The 12166-nt window shown below is 44.4% G+C and overlaps 1 protein-coding gene across 1 annotated transcript in view; it reads right to left on the bottom strand.

Moving 5' to 3' along the window:
• Positions 1–12166, bottom strand: part of PLG (plasminogen) — a 200331-nt gene that overhangs the window by 59113 nt on the left and 129052 nt on the right. The gene's annotated exons all lie outside the window — the stretch shown is intronic.

Below are 12166 nucleotides of genomic sequence, written 5' to 3' on the forward strand. Positions count from 1 at the left end.
TGTGTAAAATTCATTAAAAGGTGTGTGGCAGTGTAAAAAACGTCCCAAATCAGGGACTGGATCACATTTCTGTTGTAATTTACATAACTTTTGTGAAGTTAATTCTGGTGAATTTGTCCCTTGTGCTCGACATCGAAACTACTCACTAAGCTTCGCTCATTTTTCAAAACTTGCGGGAGCTGGCATAATAAAGCAAAAAGTTGCATATTTTTTAGATGTGCAAAAATGTTGGGAAATTTCAACTTGCTTTATTCCAAAACTGTTTGATGAATTGGGGCCTAGGTGAAAGTATGTGATATTGTACTAAAATGCTATTTAACCCCTTCATTCCAAAGCCTGCTTTGGTCTTTATGACTAGACATTTTTATAACTATTTTATTGACGCAATCCAGGTTTTTTATTTTTTCTTCAAAGTAGACATGTAAACACTAGCTTTTTTTGGGACCATTTGTATTTGTCAGTAGCATTGTAGTACATACAATCATTGTTACCTCTAACCTAAGCTAACTGGACAATAAAGTTTTAAAACATCCTAATAACTTGACCAATTACAGATCTAATTTTCTGCAAAGTCTGGTATACTTTACCATTTCCGGAGTGCTTATAGGGAGCAGTATATACAAGTTAAAAAGTAACAAAAGTTTTTTTTTTTACTTATATATAATTTTGTCCAGTATAGTGTTACACGCACGCCGCTAGGATCAGATAGGGCGAGACGGGTTTCATGAATTCTTTGGAATCCTGGGGGAACCGTTACTCAGGGCGACCATAGGCTGCAGCTTCTCTCAGGCACATGATAGATTCAATTGCTGACCAGACACATCTGACAAGAGTCTTTTTCAACAGTTTAACAGTGGAATTTAATCTGAAGCACGGCCAGTGCAATTCAGGGATATTACAGCCTCAATCTTTATTACAGTACAATCTGAGTTTCTTGAGCAACCGGTTAGAGTAACAATACAGCAGTTTCTTCGCAAGGCACAGTATTACAGTCTCTTCAGTAGCATAATTCAGCATAGATTAGATCTCTTAGCAGCACACTTCTATGCACACACAACCACAGGCTTTTCCTTCACAAGAACACAATAGTACACAGCATTCTTTATCCTGCATGGAGATGAAGGGGGGAGGGTTTGATGAGGGAGATGATCCCTGTGACACACTTGCTTCCAATCCTTATCTTCCTGCCTGATAATACTCTGCACCATTAGTTCAGGGAGTTTATCTGATCTCTGTTTAATTTCTCTCCTGATCTGAATCCTGTTCAATTGACTTCTGTCAGATACAGATAACACACTACTTTTATCTTTGGCTTCAGCCAGACTACAATAACAAGTTCCCCACAATCCCCCTGGGACTCTGCTAAAACACTCCCTGTCTCCTGTGACTGTGTTAACCCCTCTAGTTGCTGGATGCTTCTGAAGCACAACACTTTCTGTCTCCTGTGCTTGTGTTATTTGTGTTAGAACTCTCCTGTTAGTTTTTTTCTATCTTGCTGGTCACATGACCTTTTTTGCCCATTTAATCCTGCTCCGCCCTCCTGGCCTTGCTGGACTTCATTGTAATTTCTACTCTTGAGCTAGCTTGGTGCTTCGGACTTCTATGTTCTATGTTGTTTGTTTGTCTTATTTCTGCTACAATTTCTGCTAGGAGGTGTCCATCTTTCTCCCAGTCCCTAGTTCTTGTAGGGATCCCTTCCTCACATCTATAGGTCTTCGTTCAGACTAGCCGAGGACTTTAGCGGGTCTGATCGCAGGATCAGGTTCCCCGTTACATCGTAGGGATCCAGCTTAGTTCTATTGTAGGGACAGATCTCCTGTCTTTCCTTAGTGCTTGTAGCAGATCATAACAGTAAGTCCAGCCCAAAAATATCTCTAAGGAAAGACTTCCAGTTTCCATCATGGTGTCGGTTCAGGATTTGGCTCAACGCCTGCAGGGACTCTCTCTGGAGGTGGCCGAGCTCCAACAACATGTGAGTAGCTGTTCTGGAGCACATTCTGTGGAGAGAAAAGGTACGTTTGCCTGATTTATATTTGGTGATCAAGAAGAATTTTTTTTCCTTTAAAAATGCTTGTTTGTTGTATTTTCGTTTGAGACCCAGATCCTCTGGTGATGAATCACAGCACATAGGGTTCATAATGTCACTTTTGCGCAAAGAACCTCAGGGATGGGCCTTTTCTCTCCAACCTAGTGATCCATGCTTTAGATCAGTGGATAGTTTTTTTTCTGCTTTGGGTTTGTTGTATGATGATCCTGATCGTGTCTCGTCAGCTGAGACTGAATTGAGACGTTTGAGGCAGGGATCAGGTAATGTGGAAAAATATTGTTCTCACTTCCGTCGGTGGTCTGCCCAGGTGGGGTGGAACGATTCAGCTTTGAAAAGTTTGTTTCTTGCGGGGCTAGGTGAAAGGGTTAAGGATTTGCTGATTGCTTATCCCACACCTGGAAACTTGCAGGAGGCAATGCAATTAGCTATACGGGTGGACAGGAGACTGCGTGTAAGGGTTGATGAGAGTAAATCCTCTGCCATGTCAGCTCCGAGTCTTGAGAGGGTCTGTACTGACTTTGGAGAGCCGATGGAGATTGGGGCGATGGCACCCCGCTCTCAGGAAAAAGACCGCAGATCTTCTGAAGGTTTGTGCTTTTATTGTGGGAAATCTGACCATTTTATTAAGAACTGTGTGCTTCGTATGAACAAAGGAAAAAAAAAGGTCAGTTACGCCCGTATAGCCTGTTTAAATACTAAGGGTGTACTTCTTTCTGCTACTACCACTGCTCAGGAAGAATTAATTGAATTTCGGGTATTTGTGGATTGTGGTTCTACTCTGAATGTGATTGATGGGGGATTCTTGGAAAAACTTAAATTAAAACCCAAACCTTTGTCATCCCCTATTGCTGTGGTTTCTGTAGATGGCTCCCCCTTGAAGAGTGTTACTCACAAGGTCTGTGAATTTCCCCTCACTATTAATGGTATTCACCAAGAAAATTTGAATTTGGTGGTATTAAATAATTTGCCTTCTCCAGTAATTTTGGGGTTACCCTGGTTAAAATTGCACAATCCTGTACTGGATTGGTCTACCAATGAAATTAAGTCCTGGGGCCCTAAGTGTTATGACAAGTGTTGTAACGGACGAATTGCTGCGGTGGAAAAAGGGGAATTACCTGTACCTATTCAGGATTTTTGGAGAGTTTTTTCTAAGGAGGAGTCACAAATTTTGCCTCCCCATAGAGACTATGATTGTACCATTGAATTTGTCCCTGCAGCGACTCTTCCTAAAAGTTGTTTATTTAATCTTACTATTCCTGAGAGAAAGGCTTTGAAGAAATACATACAGACAAGCTTGGCCGCCGGTCACATTAGGCCTTCCAAGTCTCCTGTGGCTGTTGGATTTTTTTTTGTTAAAAAAAAGGACGGCGGTTTACGTCCTTGTCTGGATTTTCGTGAGATTAATAAAATTACTGTACGCAATCCTTACCCACTGCCATTGATTCCTGATTTGTTTAACCAGTTAGTGGGGGCCAAGTGGTTTTCTAAAATTGATCTCCGGGGGGCATACAATTTGTTGCGCATGAAGGAGGGTGATGAATGGAAGACTGCTTTTAACACTCCTGTGGGTCATTTTGAGAACCTGGTTATGCCTTTTGGTCTTACCAATGCTCCAGCATTTTTTCAGAATCTTATTAATGACATCCTTAGACCTTTGATCGGCAAAAATGTGGTTGTGTATTTGGATGACATTTTGATTTATTCACCGGATCTGGAGTCTCATTGGCGGAGCGTACGTGAGGTATTACAGTTATTAATTGACAATTCGCTTTTTGCTAAGCTGGAGAAATGTGAGTTCGCTGTACAGAGAATTAGTTTTTTGGGCTACATTATCTCCAGCGAGGGCTTTGAGATGGACCCTGTGAAGGTTCAGGCGGTTCAGGAATGGCCTAGGCCTATTGGTTTGAAATCGATACAGAGGATTTTGGGTTTCGCCAATTATTACAGAAAATTCATTAAAAATTTTCTATTATTGTCAAACCACTGACCGATCTCACCAGGAAAGATGCTAATGCGGTTCAGTGGACTACTGAGGCCATTGAAGCTTTTGTGTTTCTAAAGGAGAGGTTCAGCTCTGCTCCCATCCTTATGCAGCCTGATGTGACTAAGCCGTTTTTGGTTGAGGTTGATGCTTCTTCGGTGGGGGTCGTTGCGGTGTTGTCTCAGAAAAACAAGGATGGAGTACATCCCTGTGCTTTTTTTTCAAAAATTTTTTCTGAGACTGAACTTAATTACGATATTGGTAATCAGGAATTGCTGGCTATTAAACTCGCATTTGAACACTGGCGTCATCTCTTGGAAGGTGCTGAATTTCCCATTCAGGTTTTCACTGATCATAAAAATCTGATCTATCTTGATGCTGCCAAGAGCTTGAATGCCCGTCAGGCTAGGTGGGCACTTTTTTTCTCGCGGTTTAATTTTTCCGTTACTTACATCCCGGGTACCAAGAATGTTAAAGCTGATGCTTTGTCTCGCAGCTTTTCTCCCATGGTCGGTGCTGAGGAGGAGGGGAGCATTTTACAAGAAGGTGTTGTGATTGCTGCATTGGACTCCGTTTTGGAAGATGAGATTCTTAAAGCACAGGAGAATGCCCCATCTAATACTCCCCATGGGAGGTTGTTTGTGCCTAGGACCTTTAGGAGAGATTTGTTTGTTGAGTGTCATGAGTCTCGGTTGGCAGGTCATCCAGGAATTTCTGAGACCAAGAGACTTGTGGGTCGCAGTTTTTGGTGGCCTGGATGGCAGAAGGAAGTCATTAAGTGGGTGCGTCAATGTACGGTGTGTGCTAGATCTAAGTCTTCACATACTCCTGCTGCGGGGTTGCTTTGCCCTCTGGAGGTTCCTAGTTCACCTTGGACACATCTGGCTATGGACTTTATTACTGACCTTCTCCCCTCTGAGGGTTTCACAGTCATCTGGGTGGTCGTGGACCGTTTTTGCAAGATGTGTCACTTGGTTCCTTTCATCAAACTGCCCTGCGCTAAGACACTCGCTAAGTCCTTTGTCAAGGAAATTGTCAGACTACATGGCGTTCCTACTGACATTGTTTCAGATAGGGGACCTCAGTTCGTGGCTCGTTTTTGGCGTGCTTTTTGTGACAGGTTGGGAGTTCATTTGTCATTTTCATCTGGATATCATCCTGAGTCTAATGGCCAGACAGAAAGGAAGAATCAGGATGTTGAGCAGTTCTTGCGTTGTTTTGTGGCAGACAATCAGGAGGGGTGGTCTGAGTTTCTGCCACTTGCTGAGTTTGCTCTTAACAACCATACATCCTCTTCTGCTGGGTGTTCGCCTTTTTTTTGTTGTTCTGGGAGACATCCGTCTTTTGGGTCATTCTCCAAATTGGTATCGGCTGTGCCTGAGGAGGAGAGTTTTTCCGGTGATTTAGAGAGAGTTTGGACGGATGTGCGTGGTAATCTTCAGGAGGCTAACAAAAAATCTAAGAGGTACTTTGATAGGAAACGGCAAGAGGTTTTGTTTGCTATTGGTGACATGGTTTGGTTGTCCTCTAAGAATCTGCGGTTTAGGATTCCTTCTAAAAAATTGGGTCCCAAGTTTGTAGGTCCCTTTAAGGTGCTTCAGGTAGTTAACCAATCTGCTGTTAGGTTGGAGGTTCCTACCTCCTGGAAGATTAATCCGGTGTTTCATGTTTCTCTGTTGAAAAGAGCTTATGTGTCGGATGGAGACGCCTCTGCCACTGTTCCTCCAGTGGTGGAGGACGGGGAATACGAAATTTCCCGCATCCTAAATTCTAGACGGTATAGAGGGAGTTTGCAGTATCTCGTCGCTTGGAAGGGTTTCGGACCCGAGGATAACTCATGGGTGAGGGCGGATGATGTTTCTGCTTCCAGACTTGTCAGAGCGTTTCACAAGAGGTTTCCTGATAAGCCTGGGCCTAGGGGATCCGGAGGATCCTCATAGAAGAGGGGGTACTGTTAGAACTCTCCTGTTAGGTTTTTTCTATTATGCTGGTCACATGACCTTTTTTGCATATTTAATCCTGCTCCGCCCTCCTGGCCTTGCTGGACTTCATTGTAATTTCTACTCTTGACCTAGCTTGGTGCTCTGTTATCTTTCTCAGTCAGTTTTGCTAGGTCTTCGGACCTCTATGTTCTGTGTTGTTTGTTTGTCTTATTTCTGCTACAATTTCTGCTAGGAGGTGTCCATCTTTCTCCCAGTCCCTAGTTCTTATAGGGATACCTTCCTCACATCTATAGGTCTTCGTTCAGACTAGCCGAGGACTTTAGCGGGTCTGATCGCAGGATCAGGTTCCCCGTTACATCGTAGGGATCCAGCTTAGTTCTATTGTAGGGACAGATCTCCTGTCTTTCCTTAGTGCTTGTAGCAGATCATAACAATTAAAAAACAGTTGCTGGATGCTTAGCATTACTTCTGCATGTCACAATAGGAATTTAGGAAGCTTTACAAATCATTTACATGCGTTTTCCTGCCAGGGACAAGCGGAAGTGAAGCGTTCTTCACTTGCATTTCCGCATGCGGGTTGACAAGCGCTTTCCAATCGATTTTAGCATCACTTAGAAAGTGCTTGACAACTTGGTCACACTATAAAAATCCATGCAAACAGCATGGATTTATATACTGTGACCCGAGAGAATGTAAAAAAATAAAAAAAATAAATATATACTTACCCTCTGATGGCCCATGCTGTCTTGATTTCCTCCGTCCCAGCTGCCGGCAGCAGTACACTGAAGGACCTGCCGACGTCAGCGTCGCATGACCCGTCACATGACTCTGACGTCAGCGCAGGTCCTTCATTCCATCGCGAACTGCTGCCAAGCAAGGAGGAGCGCACCGCGGGCCGCCAGAAGGTAAGTATCATATTTATTTTTTATTTTATTCTTTTTTTTACAGTTTTCAATGGTACCCAGGTCCGGAGGAGAATCTCCTCTCCTCTAGACCCGGGTACGATCCGCACATTAGAACGCATGGAATGCGCATCTACTTATGCAGTGATGCGTAATCCATGCAGTCTAATGCAAGTCAATGGCGGCAAAAACGCATCACTTCCGCAAAATAATTGGTAGTGCTGCGTTTTTTTCCGCAATGATAATCCGCAGCGGAAATTTCCGCAGCATGTGCACAGCACATGCGGATTATCATTGGGGACCATGGCAGGCCTTCTACCATGCGTTTTTTAAGCGTTTCTGCAGCGATTTTGCTGCTGCGGAAACGCTTAAAAAACGCATCGTGGGAGCACAGCCTTACTGTATTTTTTATTTTTTTACAAATTTGTAAAACAGGGAGTTGAGTTTTATTTCAAATAAAGGATTTTATTCTTGCTATGTGTTTGTTTCAAACTTACTATGGGGGTTAGTAATGGGGGTGTCTTATAAACGCCTCTCCAATACTAACCCCTGGGCAGCAGCTCGCATGGATGACAGCAGGGGACACCTAGGAGAGGTGAGTATAAGGATTTTATTATTTTATTCTTAATTTTACAGGTGGGGACACTGAGAGTACACTACTACTACCCTCATTATGGTCCCTGCCGGTGCTGATCACAGGCGTTGGTGCTGAACGCTGCCCTTATCATGGTTCCCTGCTGGCGCTGTGATCCGCACTGGCGCCTGGGATCAGCGCTACCTATAGAGCTGCTTCCCAAACACCCGTCCATGTGATCCAGATGCGGCACACGTGCCGCACACGGATGCCACATGTAAAACACACATGGACACACGGGCACATGGGGCACCGATATCTCTGGTACCGGAAATATCCGGATGTGTGAAACCAGCCTAACTCTGGGGATAAGCTGCTGCAGAGATTGTTCTGATAAACACAACATTCAGAGAAGGAGACAGGAGCTGACACTCTCACTGCTAGCATTTGTACTCCAAATCAATATGTTCTGATATCTATGCAGTTATAGACAGGCAAATAGCCACTTGCATACATTTTTTTTAACAGAAATGAAAATCCCCTGATAATGTGATTAGCAAAGTTTCATAATTTCAATGCTGGATAAATTCATTAAATAAAAAAAGTTAATTTACTCTGCCAACATTTTATTAACACTTTACAGAGAAGAGTATAAACAAAACTGCAATTCAGCCTTTGATTTTGTATTTTAAACTTTACACTCTTGACTGCACTGCCTAAATACATTCTTAACTTTACTCAGTGGGTCAGTACCATATTACACTTCTATAGGTCCATTTTTGTTTATTTTTCTACTATAAATACATTCTTAAAAAAAATAGCTTTTGTGTTCACTCTGTTTCATATTCCTTGTGGTCTTCACGTGACTGCTTATCTGAGATTTGCATACTTGAGATGCCAACTACTTTTTTATCTTAAAGGAGACCATTGAGAGAAGTAGAGGAGAGAATAGTTGTCACATGATATCAAGTATGCAAACTGCATATGAGCGAGCCTGAACACACTATTAGGGCTCATTCAGACTTCTGATTTTCTCATGTACGATAAAAACGGACTGATTATTTTGATCTGACTCTGATTGTAGTCCAAATGTCATAAATTTTTCTCATAAGTGGAAAAAAAAAAAAAAGTTTCTCGACCTCCTTTCTGATAGTCCGTGAAAATTGGACCGCACTTCGAATACGTTCAATGACCCATAGACCTGCATTGTCAATTTTGATCCGACCCTCAGGTCAAAATGGGATATGTCACCGCAATTTTCCGCTCGAAAAAGCATGGACATATAAATGGCCCCATAGACAACCACAGATAGCACTCATATGCAAAAATCGGACGTCTGAATGAGGTCTGAGGGTTCTGTATATTATACTCCCTTGCTAGTTTTTATTTAGCCCATTTTATTTAGCCCATATTTTATTTAGGTTAATTAGTTCAAAATTTATGTTTAGTATGAAATATTTATTAGGGCAGGTGCAGACGGCCGTATTTTCGGTTCAAGTGCTATCCGACAAAACATTGGATCGTTCCCGGGCCAATGTTAGTTTATGGGGCTGTGCACGATATTCGAATCGCACTAGATCTTGTAAGTCAATCAGTCTAAGGAAATCATCAGACTGCACTCGGATAACATCTGAGTGCAGTACGATTTCCGTGCACTGTCACAATGCAGAAACGTTTTTTCCATCTTCTCCTCATCCGAGAGAATCCAATCACACATTGATCACTCTGATCAAACTCTGATCATAGTTTGATCAGATTGTCATTTGCATTATCAGTCCGATTCTCTCGGATGAGAAAATCTACAATCGTCTTCACGAGCCCTTAAAAGCATACATAAAAAATGGGAGTTAATACAAATAAGAACGGCCACCAGAGGGCAGTGTAATGCAGGTCAGACAAAATATTATTGTTAATGCATAGTAAAGACATTCTGTTAAAATATGTTTGATTTGACACAGATTTCGGTTTGGATGCTACACAGAAATCTGCGTCTAATCCGTTAGCAATTCCTATCCTATGCATGTGAATATATATTAAAAAGTATGTTCATTATTTTGCATGGAAACATACAGGATTGTCGCCTTTGATTGACAATGGGAAGAATGTTTGTGCAAATCTGCTGCACACTTGAGGCTCATCTGCAGCACAAATCAGTATCATCCTCGGATTTCTGCCTCTATAATACATTTTGGATATAACTGATATTGCTCTTGCTACATGAACATGCAGATGTTTATGTGAGTACAGTCAGGGGCATAACGAGTGCAGGATAGGGCTGGCTCATGCCAGCGCCGACTTCAGCTGGATGTACATCCAAAGATGCACATTCAGCTGAAGTGTATTGCAGCACAGAGACCGGCTGGCTCCCTGCGCTGCAATACACATCGCCAGTCAATCAAAGGCCGGCAGCTGATGTCGCATGCCAGTCACGAGCGGTACATGGCAGTGACGTTATGCGCTGTCTGTGCCGATACACGGAAGTCAGCTGCCAGCTACAAAAGAGGACATCGTGGGCAGAGGAAAGTAAGAAGAATTGTTTATTTTTTGGAAATCAGAACGGACATTATACCAGGAACGGCCACAGGATGGCGTTCATTATACAAAGGTGGAGCCCAGGATCAGGGTTCATTATACCAGAATGGGGTCCAGGATGTGGGTCATTATACCAGGAAGGGACCCATAATGGAGGTCATTATACAAGGAAGCGGTTCAGGATGGGGGTCATTATTAGTGTTGAGCATTCCGATACTGAAATATCGGGTATCGGCCGATATTCACGGTATCGGAATTCCGATACTTAATTCCGATACTTTTACAATATCGAATACCGGAATCGGAAGTTCCCATAATGCCTGCGCTCTGCAGGGTCTCTGAAGGATGACAAGCTGGATGGCAGCGCTCAGCTGAGATCCAGCCTGTCATCAGAATGCCATCCCGGCGTGGGAGAATTCTCCTGATTGTTTAAAAGCCGGCGGGCGGTAAAAAGCCGCCGGCTTTTAAACAATCACACAGCCCCATACTGCTTCCCCGCAGCCTCCCACCCCGATCCTCCGCTCCCCTCGCCACCTCCCATCCCGATCGTAAGTTAGGACCGGGCGGGGAGCACAGCACCAAGGAGCGGGGAGCGAAGGACCCGGGCGGGGAAGCCGGCAGTGAAAAGACTTCACCGCCGGCTTTCCCGTTCTGTGCTGCGCTTTCCCGCCGGTTATTTCAAATGAACAGCTGAGGTATCAGGTGATGCCGATCAGCTGTTCATTTGAAGTAGCCGCGGTGCCCTCAGAGGGTTCATGTGAGTTCATGCTTGACTGCATTGCATGAACTCACATGAACTTTCCCACGGTCGCACAGGTCAGCCTCACCTTCCAGACCCGTCATGATTGGTGTGTGTGGGTGTCTGTGCGATGTGTGCGCGGTGTCTGTGCGATGTCTGCGGGTGTGCGCGGTGTCTGTGCAATGTCTGCGGGTGTGCGCGGTGTCTGTGCGATGTCTGGGGGGGTGTGCGGTGTCTGTGCGATGTCTGCGGGTGTGTGCGCGGTGTCTGTGCGATGTGTGCGGGTGTGTGCGTGCAGGCAGACATAGGCCGATGTGACACTACTACTCCCATCGGCCTATGTCTGTCCCCCGTCCACTCCTGCCAGCAGGATCAGCTCGATGGGAGCAGTAGTTCCCATCAGCCTGATCCTGCTATATAAATTGCCCTACTGTGTCCCCAATAAATGTTAAATACATGTCATTGGTGGCCAGTGGTTACCTACAATAAATTAGTTCATACATTACCTGTCCCCGCCGATCGCCACCTAAAATAAAGTAAAAAATAAAAAACTACACCTATACTCACCTAGACACCTAATTCCCCGAAGCCATCGATCTCCTGTAATAAAATATAAAATAATAAACCACAACCTTATCCTTACCCCTCCGTAGTAGTCCACGAGTGTCCCACGAAGATCTCCAGTTTAGAGCAGCCATATAGAATGTGACCGCTCTGAACCGCTGCCGCCGCTAGAATGACGGTGCCGTAAAGCAGCCTCGTCACTGCATAAGCGGGTTCACCGGAGTTCAGGCAACGCTGCGACGGTCAGCTCCTTTACGGCCCTGCTGTATCGTGAGAAATTCCCACGGTACAGCAGTGCCGTAAAGGAGGTCTCCGGAGCAGCGCTGACTGACTGCACTCCGGTGACCTCAGTCAGTGGCTCCCGCTGCCGGGAGCGGACGTGTTCCCGGCAGTGTGAGCTTACAGCAGCCATGCACAGCTGTCACCATCTCCAGATGTGACAGCTGTGCATGGGAGATCAGCGCAGGAACGTGGACAGGTAACTATTTTTTTTTAGTAAACTAAGAATTAAATAAAATGGTGTGTTTTATTTCAAATAAATTATTTTTTTCTGGGTGTTTGTGTTTTTTCTTTTTAACACTTTGTAGGTTAGTAATGGGGGTGTCTTATAGACGCCCATCATTACTAACCTGGGCTTCATGGCAGCTGGCGCTGACATGAACCCCAGCCCTATTACCCCCTGCCACCGCACCAGGGCAGCGTGGAAGAGCGAGGCTAAGTGCCAGAATTGGCGCATCCTATGGATGCGCCATTTCTGGGGCGGCTGACGGCTGGTGTTTCTAGCCTGGGAGGGGGCCAATATTCATGGCACCCTTCCTGGGCTATTAATATCAGCCCCCAGCTGTCTGCCTAGCCTTTGCTAGCTATTAAATTAGGGGGGACCC

Source organism: Phyllobates terribilis, unplaced genomic scaffold (genome assembly GCF_046119375.1).
Source record: "Phyllobates terribilis strain yellow unplaced genomic scaffold, ASM4611937v1 Scaffold_3__8_contigs__length_932513732, whole genome shotgun sequence".
NCBI classification, from domain to species: Eukaryota; Metazoa; Chordata; class Amphibia; order Anura; family Dendrobatidae; genus Phyllobates; species Phyllobates terribilis.